The sequence below is a fragment of the Papio anubis genome, chromosome 1, assembly GCF_008728515.1.
Source record: "Papio anubis isolate 15944 chromosome 1, Panubis1.0, whole genome shotgun sequence".
Lineage (NCBI taxonomy): Eukaryota > Metazoa > Chordata > Mammalia > Primates > Cercopithecidae > Papio > Papio anubis.
In genome coordinates, this window is record NC_044976.1 from 133172895 (window position 1) to 133186606 (window position 13712).

The 13712-nt window shown below is 41.1% G+C and overlaps 1 protein-coding gene across 7 annotated transcripts in view; it reads left to right on the forward strand.

The window, feature by feature from the left end:
- Positions 1–13712, forward strand: part of DDR2 (discoidin domain receptor tyrosine kinase 2) — a 164600-nt gene that overhangs the window by 100885 nt on the left and 50003 nt on the right. The gene's annotated exons all lie outside the window — the stretch shown is intronic.

Sequence of the window (13712 nt, forward strand, 5' to 3'; positions counted from 1 at the left end):
CATTTTTCAAGTCACTGCTGAAATCATGTTTACATCTCATTGGCCAAAGCAATTCATGTGGCCAAGCCCAGAGTCAGAGTGGGAGAGCACAAAAAATTAGATGGTAAAGATCTGGGATGCAGGTATTGGAGAAGAATTGGAGTCATTTTTTTTTTTTTCATTTTGCCACAAATATGAACATGGAAAAGTATACATAGCTTAAGTGTTGAATTTTATGAATTTTATAAACTGAACACATCTAAACAGTACCCGAATTAAGAAACAGAACTATACCAGCATTTCAGAAGCTCTCTTCATGCTTCATTCCAGTAACTTTTCTCACCACCCCCCAAAGGTAGCCATTATCCTGCTTTCCAGCAACATAGATGAATTTTGCCCATTTTTGTACTTATATACACGGAATTAGATGATGCATAAATACTCTTTGTGTCTGACTTCTTTCACTCAACATTTTGTTTATGAGATTCATCCTACTGTTGCATGCAGTTGTCAACTATTCATTTTCATTGTTGTATATTACTTTGTTTGAATATTTTATTTAGCCAATCTACTGTAGATGGGAATTTGGATAATTTCTAGTTTGGGCCCATTATGAACAAAGCTCCTATAATTATTATTGTATAAAACTTTTGGTAGAGATAAGTACTCAGTTCCTTTGAGTATACACTTAGAAGTGGAACTTTCATATGTGTAGCATATGATGTACTATTCTGCATAATACCAAAAATTGTTTTGAAGGGCTTTACCATTTTACCATCCCGTAGCAGTATATGTGAGTTCCAGTTGTTCCATGCTATATTTTGATTCTGGAGGGTGCTTTAATTTTGTCCTCTTCATAGCATAAGGGTTCATTTGTGAAATGTTTGCTCTCCTCCTTCCACAAAAGTTCCATGTACATGGATTTTTCTTTATACCTTCAATAGGAAATATGATCAAAACTCCTTAAATATCAAAGAATTATTTGTTGAAGAAGCCCAGTGCCTTGTTACTTTCTCATAATTAGCTCAGCTGTTGCATCTCGGATCCTAACTTGGGTACCATTTTTTCCTTTTTCTGCTCTGTATTCCTCACAATCAATTGTTGATGTTTGGTTGCCTCCTACTACATTCTTCATGCTCTGAGTTCCAAGGAAGAGTGCTGTGAGTGCATGGAGTGGTGGGATGTTTTGGTGGTAAGCATACTCACGGAGACTGGCATACCATGAGGACATTTAAATGACTAACCAGGAGAGCTAATCTTCTGTGTTAGAGTCCACACTGTGGCCCTGGAACAGGAAACGGACTGTTTGAAGACAGCAAATAGTCATCTTACTTTTTTTTTTTTTTTTTTTCTATTTCTGGTGTCAGGTATTTCTGTTGGCTCTTTCTGACAGGGAAAAAGAAACAGACATCTCGATTTGCAAAGACCTTTATAGGAAAACAGGACATGTTGAAGGACTAATCGTTCCCTCTGCCATTTCTTTCTATTTTACCAAGTTAAACCAGAGATGAGTGTTTGAGGCAGATGAGAAATTTTCATTCATTATCAGTGATGAAGAGTCTATCATGAATCCTGAGGCTCATGGAATGTTATAGCTTGCACACTGCTGAGCATAAAGTCAACATATAATAAATTCATGTTGATGTAAGGATGACTCTTCAGGAGTCCTTACTGGAGTCATCTGAAAGACTGACTATAACCGAAAAGTATTGAAAGGTAACTGAAGGCACTGAAAGACTGAGTAAATTCTTGGCCAGTTAGGTTTTTCCCATAGGGTGGCCACATGATATAACAAATAGAACTTAAGCCAGGAGACCTGGGTTATAAGCAAATCCAATATGCAACCAATTATTAAATTATCAAAACATTTTAGTAGGTTATTGCATATAAAATATTGGTTGGTTAATAGTTACTGAGCTAAGCATTAAACTCAATAAAATAAAAATAAAATAATAATTAGTTGAAGCTCATTGTTGAAGATTTTACAGTGACTATTGGTCAATAAGCCTTCAGTATTAGCATGATTTCGTTGATAGCAGAAACATTGAATATGATATGATATGAAATATCCATCTTGGGATCTCAGCAGATACCAAGAGAGGATAAATAATCTTGTTTATATTTTAAAAATTCTCTACTATTTTAAATCATAAATGTCTCACTGGTGTCATCCAGGGAGGCTGCAGAGTAGTGGTAGTATGACAGAGATAGTTGGCCGAGGCACGAAGGCAGCAGAGCTCTTGACTCACTGTTCTAAAGCATCTGAGTTTTGGCAAAGCAGGCAGTGAGGCACATGGTATTAGTGGCATTTCCAGTAATGGCAGTGTTAAAGGCAGCATTGTCAATGGGGCCTGCAGCATAGGCTATGCAAGACTTTGTGGGAAATGCTGACATGAATTGTATATACATAGTCCTGAATTGTGGGCAGTGTATCTTCCAGCTGCAACGGTGCACCAGGAACTGGAACCTAATCATCATTCATCCAGTGGGGGAAGTTACTGGAAGAATTTGAGGCAGTTTCTTATATCCAAATCATGGATCAGAAATACCATTTAGCTAGTGACATCTAAATCAAACAAATAATCATCCCAATAATTTCTGAAAATCATTTCTACAAATCAACAGATGGTTGCAATGTTATTAGTTCTGATGAATGATTTGAAGTTAACTTAGAAAAAAGTATTTAGCTTACTTTTGAGTAACAACCCTAATTATAATCCTGACTTGGTCATAAATTAATTGTGTGACAGTGAGGACGTTGTTATGTGTCTCTTTGTACTTCCTGTAGTAAGATTAAGTTGGATTAGATAATCTATGGTACCCTTTCTGCTACAAAATTGCTGTGAATTTTATGGTGTGAGAACTTTATAGCACATACTGGAAGATTTGTTGGGCTTTGGGCTTGGAGGTATAGCCCCTGAAGTTGCATGGCTGTTTTTTGCAAGAAAGACTACTTGTTTCCAACTCTCTACCACTTTCCAGGTTCAGGGATGTGAAGTCTGAATTTCAGGAGAATCTTGCCTTTGGGGTAAAGCACACAGGAAGTGACTGATAAATACTTAAAAATTTTAAACCCTAAAACTCTGCTTAGTGGCAGGTGAGTGCAGAAACCCTGCCCTAGCCTAACCTGCAGGAGCATCATAGTGCTACAAGCCACCCTGCTCCAGTGCATCTTTTGCTCTAGAGGTGGGGCCAAGAAGTAGCATTTCAGGCTGAAGATACAGCATATGCAATGGCTGAGAGGAGGGAGAGGAACATGTGGGGCTCCTAGTGGAGGGTAATGAGTGAGAGAGCCAGCAGGGCTATGTAAGGGATCCATTCCTCTGTGGGATCCTTGAGTCAAGTTTTCCCTTATTTCCAACTTGGGCTGGGACTGCCAAACTTGATAGGAGAACTAAGGGTATCTCCATGGGAAAGGGACCTCTTTAGACTCCACAATCATGTACTAAAATACTGGGCTGCAGTAGTTGTCTGAGTATACACCAGTGTCAGGCTCCCCTAGGGGTCATAAAACCACTGTTGCAATGGTTGGTGGGGAACTGGCACCTTATGTTTTTCCAGATAGGAGGATGAACAGAAGTATCCTGATGATCCTGAAATTCTAGCCCAGCGGTCTGAAGCCCTGGGACCCACTCAGCCAACTAGAGGACCGTTGTGTATAAAAAGTACAGGGGTGCTTATTCTCACTCCCCTGACTTGGCCTGTGACAACTGTTTGTGGTTAGGAAAGGGAGAAACATCTCTTCTTCTCAACAGGCAAACCAGGCCTTTAGGATCCATGGTACAAAGCTGGGGCACGGCAGTGCTGGGACTTCCCATTTTCATCTCACACTTTCCCCTCATAGGAAGCAGGCAACTTACTACCAGTTCAGAGTCCTGGGGTGGGAGTCCCCTTTTGGTATTCAGAATGCTTCCACTTTGAAAAAGAGTGGCAAAGCCATTCAGGGTTTGGGATTAGGAGAGGAAGAGCTTTTCTCCTGCTGGCCCCAAATTTATTTTAGGTGCACCACTGTGGTTTTTGTTCTTTCCAGCATCAATCCCACATGTCATTGAGTTCTTAGGGTCAGACAACTAGAATTTCTAGACTATTCATTTTGGAATGGACCTTAGAAATATCTAAGTCACTCTTCCTCATTTTACAGATGAGGAAATGGAGTCAAAACAGGTGAGTGATTTGCCCATGCTCTACATTTAGCTAATAGTAAAGCTAAGACAAGGACGCAGTGCTACCTGTCTCCCAACCCCAGGTGATTTCCACCTGGGCCCTCAGAGTGCGATGTGCTGAAGTGACCTTTATCTAAAAATCATGTGTATCTGCGCAGCCTCATGGCTTCCTTTCTGCAACCAACTTCCAATGTACCTTTATGGGGGTGAGATGTAATTGAGGTTTGAGGGACAGCCTGAGGCCAAAGAATGGAGTCAGATGAATAGGATATACAGTGCCCACACCTAGTGTCATTATGCTAAATGAGGAAGGCTGGAGCTAGAAGCCCTGCAGGGCCAACTTACCCCTACCCAGAAACTGAAGCACCAGGGATGCTTTAGTTCCCTTCTGCACCAGATTGTCCCTTTATCACCTCTCCCTTGTCTTCCACCAAGGCTGCTATGTGTTAATTCACCTACACATATTTCCAAATTGGAAACTCACTTTTGTTTCCCTGGGTTCTCATCATTCATGTTCCCAGAGATGTGCTGAGAAGGTTTATGTGGCCTTGTCTGTTAATGAGAAGGTGATGCTAGTTTCAGGTTTGTGAAACTAGGCCTGAGGTACTAGTGTTGTGATCTGTGTGTATGTGTGTGTGGGGGGGTGGGTGGTAGGGGGGACTGTGTGTTAGATGGCCTGAACAGGGCCCTGAGACAAAGACATAAAAGGCTGGCAAAAGCCCTCTTTGGTTGAATTTATCTTAAGTGAACAATGCTAGAAGCTGCCCAGATTGGCTCTTTCTTGCTTGTGTGTTTGTTAAGTCTAGGCTGACACCTGAGAGTTGCCTTTGGCATCCTTCCTGCCAGTAAAAGAGTCTTTCTGTGGGTAAAACAGAAACTCATCTGCCCCTTGAGCCCCCTTGGTTGTGCCGAATAGGGAAAAAGAGAATTCAAAATTCAAAGAATATTCAATGAACACTTAATATATTCTGGGTACCATTTTAAGTGGTGTCAACAAATTTAATCCTCACAATAACCTTATTAGTATTAGTATTATTACATAATAGTAGTAGTATTATTCCAGTTTTACAGAGGAGAAAGTGAGGCCAAGAAACATTAGGTAACTCACACCAGGTTATAGAGAAAGCTAAGTGGCAGAACTGGGATTCGACCCAGCTCCAGCAAGCGTGCTGTTTTCTTCTACTTCTTCTTTTTTCTTTATCCCCTTTTTTCAAATTTCCAACAATGTATCAGTTAATAGTTTTTTGTTTGTTTGTTTGTTTTTGGAGAGGGCATCTTGCTCTGTCACCCAGGCTGGAGTGCAGTGGCATGAAGATGACTCACTGCAGCCTCGACCTCCTGGGCTCAAGCGATCCTCCTGCCTCAGCTCCCCAAGTAGCTGGGACTACAGGCATGCACCACCACACCCAACTAGTTTGAGTGTCTTTTGTAGAGAAGAGGTTTTGCCATGTTGGCCAGACTGGTCTTGAACTCCTGACCTCACCCTCCTAAAGTGCTGGGATTACAGGTATGAGCCACCACACTCGGCCACAAGCATGCTCTTGACCTCTGTGCTCTACTGCCTGTGGAGTGTGAGACTCAAGGAATGTCAAGGCAGAGGAACCCCAGATTCATGGACCAGCCATGAATGGGCTACAGAGACCTGTGAATCCCCTGAAATTGCATTCCAAACTAAATGTATGAAAACAAAAGTACATTTGCAGAAGGAAAAAATTTTCTATTATCAGATGCTCAAAAGACTCTGTGACCAGTTCCAGAAAAGGCTAAGAATGACTGATTTAGTCTAACCTTGTACGAATGAGGAAACTGAGGTTTAGGGACATAAAGTGATGGGAAGAAACATGTTTGAAAACACTATTACCGGACCTAATCAGTCTTTGCCTACTTGCTGGGAGAGCACGGTCAGAGTTTTGGCTTCTCTAACCGTAGTCTTGACACCTATCACTGATCGCTGCCTTAAGGGCTGTTACAAAGAGTAAGAGAATATATGTAAAGTACCTAGCATAGCATCAGACACACAGAATGTGATTAATAAATGCTAGAACTTCTGTCCTCTTCCTTAATTTTGTATATTGTGCTGTGATAATGGCAGACTTCATTAGTCTTTCCATTATTCTATACTGTTCTCTATATTTTAACTTAACTGTAAAAATATTTCATTTTCTCTGAGGGCAGACTTCTCCTAATTCCTGGGCTTTGTATCTTGGGATAAAAGGGTTCCAAATGCATCTACTGCATCATCAGCTTTCCATCCAAAGTAGCCAGGTGAATTCCCGGTTCATACCCTAAAACGTTGCCTTTACCCTGTTGTTTTGCATTCTGAGGCCTGGATTCCTAACTTGTAAAAGGCAGTCACAGGAGCTAAAAGTAATGCAAGAAAAAATAAGGCTCCACTTTTTTTTCTGTGGTCAGTAGGGATAGAGGCCCATGAAGACCTAGTCTCCTTGAGTCTGAACTTTGGGGCCAGGAACATGATCATGGGACTGCAGGAAGAGCTTCACACAAAGTCCCTTCTCTGGACCTCTCAGTTTTCACAACCACCTGCAGAGCTCAGGTTTGCTCAGAGGTCTCATGTGGAAAGACTAAGAGTCTACAGAAGAACAACAGTGTTGGCAGGAGCAGACAAGGAGACAGGGACCCTGCTTACCATGGAAATCAGGCACTGGGGCCATTAGGGCCGTGCATCACTGGTGCTTCACATATTTGCTTATTAATGTTTTTTTCTGAAAGCTGACAAGAACTCTAGGAGCTTCAAGTCTATAAGATCAGAATATACAGTATAGTGATATAAGTATGTAAGAAACATTGATACAGATAAAAACTAGGAAAAAGATATGAAACAAATATATATACAGGATAAAAAGCAATATAAACATTATAATAAATATTTAATATATATGTGTGTATATTTATGTATATATGTATGTATATATAGATATATATCTATATGTTCACGTGTTACATGTTACACGTGAACATATATGTCTATATAAATATCTATATTTAGATATATATTTTTATATATGTACATACATATTCCATAAATATATATGTAAATATGTTCACATTTTACCCAATCGGGTCAAATCTCCAGTGTTGTGCTAGTTGAGATACTGAAGGTATGAGAGTTAGCTGGAGTTGAAAGAATTTGCTAGGCTAGGTGAAAAGAGGAAGGGAAAGCTTTTGAGCCAAAGAAAAGCCGCAGAGGCACAAATAGAAAAACAAGAGTCAGGATAGTGATTATTGAGGGGTCATGAGGGAAGGTGGGGGTAGGATGGGACCAAAAGTAGGAACCATATAGTCTTGGGATACTCAGTATATGACAAATGCCTTATGATCAAAGGCCTTGCTTCACCTGGTGTTAACATAATGCTATGCCTTGCTGTCTTTCCGAGGGTGCACGTTCCTTTTGCTATCACATTTCAACAAATCCTGGGACCAGCGCGTTCTAAAAATTAGACAAGCAATAATCCTCCCTGGGCTCTCTGTCCAGATTCTTCCCCAGCTTGGTGGTTCTGGACCCTAGGGATCACACTATAAACAGTGTGTGTGTGCTGGTAGCAGTGTGTGATGACCATGTGATACGGTTACTAGACAATGGCAATGAGGATCAAGAGATCCAGATTCTAGTTCCAGCTCTGTCACTATCTAGCTTTGTGACTTTAGGTAAATCTCTGCACCTCACTTTGCTCATTTATAACATGGGATTCCATAAACTTTGCTCTCTGAACTTCATAGGGTTACTGCAGGGGATTGAACGAGAAAATGGAAATAAATGGGCTTTGAAAAGTTACATGCAAATATCAAAGACTGTGACTTATTACTTTTGGAAGAGAAGAAAATGAAAATAAACACTATGAAACAATAGTTTCTATCAAGCAGATGATGCTGGAGGAAGAAAGAGAAAAAAACTCCATTCGTGACCATTAAGGTCCTTTGTGGTCCCCAAGACAGACTTAAGTTGCTTTTGGGGAATGGAGCTTCTAACGGTCCTGAACTCTGGCCACCCTAACTCTAAAGGGATGTAGGGCCCTGTGCTCAGGTCAAGCGTATCCATTACTCTCTCTATATATATATAGTTTTTTTTTTTAATTTTTAATTTTTTTTTTTTTTTCTGGGGAGAATAGTGTGATTGTTGACTTAGCTCTTAGTCTTGGCCTGTGGGTCTCTGAAGAGCATGGATGTGGCAAGATAGCCCTCACAGAATTTTTCAGTGGTTTGGACACATACACAGTAAAGTAGAAGTTAAGACACTAAAATCAGTGAGGTTTTTTTATGAGCTTAAGTGGGAGGTGATGAGTTGTTAAAAAAATTTATGCAACTTTTTTTTTTTTCCTGCTTCAGAGATTTTTATGATTTTGGTCTTTGTCTTTGGTGTAATGATAATCTTTTGTGTCTTCATGACTAGCACCTATGACAGTGCTTGGCTTATATAGGTAATCAACAAATGTTTGATGAATAAGAAGGGGGAGGGGGAAAAAGGAAGTTAAGGAAACTCCCAGGCTTCTTTGTATTTATTTATTTATTTATTTGAGACGGAGTTTCACTCTTATTGCCCAGGCTGGAGTGCAATGGCATGATCGCGGCTCACTGCAACCTCCGCCTCCCAGGTTCAAGAGATTCTCCTGCCTCAGCCTCTCAGGTAGCTGGGATTAGCATGCACCACCACACCTGGCTAATTTTGTATTTTTAGTAGAGATGAAGTTTCTCCATGTTGGTCAGGCTGGTGTTGAACTCCTGACCTCAGGTGATCTGCCCACCTTGGCCTCCCAAAGTGCTGGGATTTCAGGTGTAAGCCACCGCACCTGGCCTTTTGTTTGTTTGTTTCCCAAAGAACAAAACAAAAAAGATCTAAATGATGCCATGTGAGACTTGATCTCAGAAAGACGTTGTGAAGCTGAGAAGGAACCCTTAGGAATATCATCCTTTTAAATGATGAGATGCTGAGTATGGAATGAGTAAATTAGAGGGAAGATAATGAACCGAGGCCGCTTTAGCTGAAGCTATTAAAGTGCAGCAGCAGGGATCCAACCTTCTAGTGTTAGAGAACTGGGAGAGCCCATCTCCTTGAAGAGGTAGAGCAGCCCGGGGCTGCGGGGGAGGGGGAGGCCTTCATGTTTGTTCCTAAAGGCCACAAGTGGAGCATTTTGATCGTTATACTTAAAGGAAAGTGTGGTTGAATTTGACTCAAATATATGTAAATATCCTATGATTGGCATTTCAAGGGAGGAAGTCAGATTCAATCTTTTGGCTCCTGTAACCTATATTAAAGATAGGAAGTATGCAATGATGTTTACTGTCTATATACAGACATTGCTAACTTGAGAAATGTATTGGCATGGGAGGAGCCCTGGGCTTGGGCATGGGGCAAATCCACCTCGAAAGCAGAGCAGAGTGTCTTCATTCTGGGTAGCTGGTAGGATATAAGCCTGGATTCTTGGTCTTCCAGTGCTGCTTAAAATCTCCATGTTCTCTCTCCCCGCCAGGTCCTGAACTCTAATCTGTGTCTTGTCCAACTCTCAAAAACTCAGCTCACCTCGTCAGAGGGCTTCTCCTTACATTCCTCCTCCACGTAGCCCCAGCATTTGGCACATGTGCTGAGTGAGATATGCTGCATGCTCGAGGGATACCAGGTCTCCCTCAAAAACTCTGCTGATTTTGTCCCGTAGCAACCCTCTGCTAGTGCCAAACCCGGAGTCAGCCTCCTGCCCCTGCTCCAAATGGGCAAATGGCTGAAAGTGGCTATAGAAGTTCCCTCACCTCTCTGAGATTCTCCCTTCTCTGAAGTCTTGGTCTCTGTATTCTCATTGCCTTAGAAACAATCAGATTCCTTCAAGTAGATGATTTATGAATTTTATTTAGCTCTTCCAGTTACTTTTAGAGGGAGCACTGATTACTTACTGCACGCTACTCCATCCCACCTAGAAACAGAGACATTAATAAAAAGTGGATTTATACTTTGTTGCCACTGCGATTCATGTTAACTAATTATGTTTTACTTTTTGACTTGATTTCTAGGAAGCTCAGAGCCAAAGTTGAAACTTATCATCAGCCAGTGGTATAGAACCAAATGCAGTACACCTTCTGTATTAACTTTAGCTCTAGTTTATCTTGTTCCTATTTTCTTTTTCCTTTATCCAAATTTCTCTCTTTCTTTCTTTCTTTCTTTCTTTCTTTCTTTCTTTCTTTCTTTCTTTCTTTCTTTCTTTCTCTTTCTTTCTTTCTCTCTCTCTCTCTCTTTCTTTCTTTCTTTTCTTTCTTTCCTTTTATCTTATGCAACTTTGAAAGCCGACTCCAAAATTTACTGAATGAGTCAAAGTAAAAATAATTAAAAAACAAATAATATCTAACTTTATTGAACGTTAGTGCTCTATGTGCTTGACAGAATTAACTCATATATTCCTTATGGCATGCCTATAAACAAGTGCCATTACTACCATGAAATTGAGAGGCTGAAAGCTTAAGTAACCTTTCTAAGGTCATAAAACCTTTGAATTATTTAAGAAAGATTGAATGTAATATTTAAAACAAATGATTCTCTCTTCTCCTCCTAGATATCATTTATTGAGCCCCATTACATTCTATGAAGTATGCTAACTTCTTTGTATACATTATGTTAAATCTCTACAACAACCTTGGCTTGGCAGGATTATTAAAGATGAAGAAACCGAAGTTCATAGAGGTTTGGTAACTAACTGGTAGTGGGGTCCCATAATTCAGAAGTGGCCGAGCCAAGTCTTAAATATACACTTTCCATAATTCCACACCATGGCCTCAGTTTTCTTCTTCACTCCTGATCTTCATAGCTACCCAGTTTTCTCTTAAACTTACTTTCTTGTTGGGGAAAGGACATACTATTTACTATGAAAGCTTCACTGACTTTGTTAACCAGGAAGAAGAATTCATTATCTGATCCCTATCTTAGTACCCTGAAACCCACTACAGCTTGGGGACTGCCCTTCTGGGGCTCTGCGAGAATTGTTTCTGGAAAGTATTTTGGGCTTCCAGGAAAACTGCAATCCTAAAGGTCCATTCCTAAGGGGAATTTCAACTTGCACAAGAGGTCCGGGTGACCATTGTACCCAAAGAATAGCCCTGTAGGCTGAAGAAAGAAACCCAAATAATCTTTCTTGGCCCCACTGTGGAATCCCATTGTGTCAATATTTATGTGCACAAAGGACCAGTCTGAAATAGCCTGCTCTGCGAAACTTGTGGGAAGCAGGGCCTCTGTGACAGCTTCTTTAATTGGACTACCTTGTCCTTTCAGAAACTGGAAGAACTATACCACGGTAGCCTAGGGTTGGAGAAGGAGGAACCAGGGATCAGGAGACCTGAATTTCAGTCCTGGTTACCCTAGCTCTCTGTGTGAACTTGAGTAAGTCAGTTCACCTTTCTGGGCCTCAGAGGTTCTGATATTTAACATGGAGACATTGGAGGGATTGGTTTCTTAAATTTGCTTCTGGACTCCAAAGTTTTATGATTGCAGATATCCCTTTAGATTGTAGACTGGCTTGGGACCCCTGACCCCAATAATGCCCCCCAGTCAGTCTTGTCTGGGCCCAGAGAGGCCCAGGTGTCAGGTCTCTGCACCTCAGGCCTCATGTGGGCCATGTGTGTGTTTTCCTGGAAGCTGCATATAGGACACTCATTGACGGGGAGCCCGTGGTCTGGAGCTAGTGGTGAGATGGTAAACATCATGGAACAAGCAGCCCTTTCAGGCTGTCAGCCTTGGCAGGATAGTATGAAAAATAATTCTTGCGAAGCTGGGGACTGGTGGCAGCTGCTTCTCCTCAGCCTGCCTGCCAGGCCCTACTAGAGCTTGGAGGGTTGGAGCTCCCTGCTGGGCCTGCCACGGCCTGTGCTGGTAGTTTTCCACTCTGGGAAGCTGGAAGAGTGAATTGGCTTCTCTGTCCAGGAGATTGTTGGGTAGCGGAAGCATCAGAAAACCACTAAGACAACTCAGCAGGAAAAACCAGGAGACACTTCTTTGCTGCAGGGTCTCTTGTTTACCTTGCCATTCCCCACTTTTCCATGCTTCTTTACAGTTCATAATAGAACAAAGACAAACTGGCGGGATTTGATGAACGAGGAAGTGGAGTTGGGGGAAAGCAAGGAGACCTGACATTTAGGTCTTGGGCCAACTTGCCAGTTCTGAGTCTTGACTATTGGCTGAAATCCCTTCCACAGAAGGAGTTTACCCAAAATAGGCACATTCAATGGGAAAACCACACTGGTACAGCTGAGAAGTGCCACGTTGGTTGCCCTGGGCTTCTCCTGGTTCCAAAGATTCAGTAGGATTAGAAAGGTCATCCAAGATCATCTTGTCCATTTTCCTGTGCCCTTTCTCTAAGGCCCTTGGACATACTGAATCACTGAGAAACGTTGCCTATTTTCTTAATGTGGCTATTGCTGATTTACTAAGTTCTTATCTCTGAATTGTCTATCCTCATCCTTATATTACTTTGTCCCAATTTCTAGACCTCCATCCTAACTTTCGTTGTCTGGAGATTGTGTGCAATACTTGTAGCCCTCTCTGCTTTTTCATCTACTTATTTATTTGCCAGATGTGTGTTGAACATCTCATGGATGCTGTGTGTTGGCAGGTACTGAGGGAGAAAAGGAAGAATCTGACATGATTGCTATTCTCAAAATTGCTCACAATTTCAACAAGGAGGTAAACAAGCACAAGAGAAACAGAAAATCTTCATTGAAGTTTGTTACTTAAAAGAGCCCCCCTACACACCATCAGCACTTCTATCCCATATCATGTTTTAGTATTTTCCATAGCTTCGTCACACTACCTGAATAGAAAGAGCCAGTAATAGCTACTGTCAAATACATAATCAAATTGTGTCTATTTGATTATGAAAAATCTATTGTCTTTTTTCTGTCTCCCCTACCAGAATGTAAGATTCATGAGATAAATTATTTTATCTGTCTTGCTTACTACTGTATCTTCAGAAGAACACCTGATACACAGCAAAAACTTATTTATTAAATAAATACATACATATTCATAAAAGAAATACATTTGTTAACTAAATACATGCAGGTAAAGATAGATTGCAAAAAAATATATCATGACTCAGACTTACAAGGAAGTTTCCTGTATCTGCTGTCTGCTAAAACACTATTAGCCAAGGCTACCCTTGACCAAACTCCCGGGACTTTGTTTTTAAGACTTATAATGATGAACAACAGAAAACACTTCCTTTATCACTTTTCAACAGACGTTTATTGAGCACTTGATTAATGCCAGACATCCTACTAGAAACTGGAGATACAACAGAGGAAGATAGACATGATCCTTGACCTCATAACACATACTGTTGAGTGGGCAGACAAAACTTAAGCAATTATTTACATGACAAGTGTAAAAAGTGTTATGAATGAAAACCAGTGTGTTATAAGAGCATATAATAGAAATTCCTAACTTAGCTGGGGGCTTGGAGGAATTCCTTGGGGGAGTGACTGGCTGACAGCTGGAGGATGAGCAGGAGCTAGTGAGTGAAGGAGGGAGGATGCACATCCCAGGTAAAGGGAACATCATGCGCAGAGACCTTGAGGCTG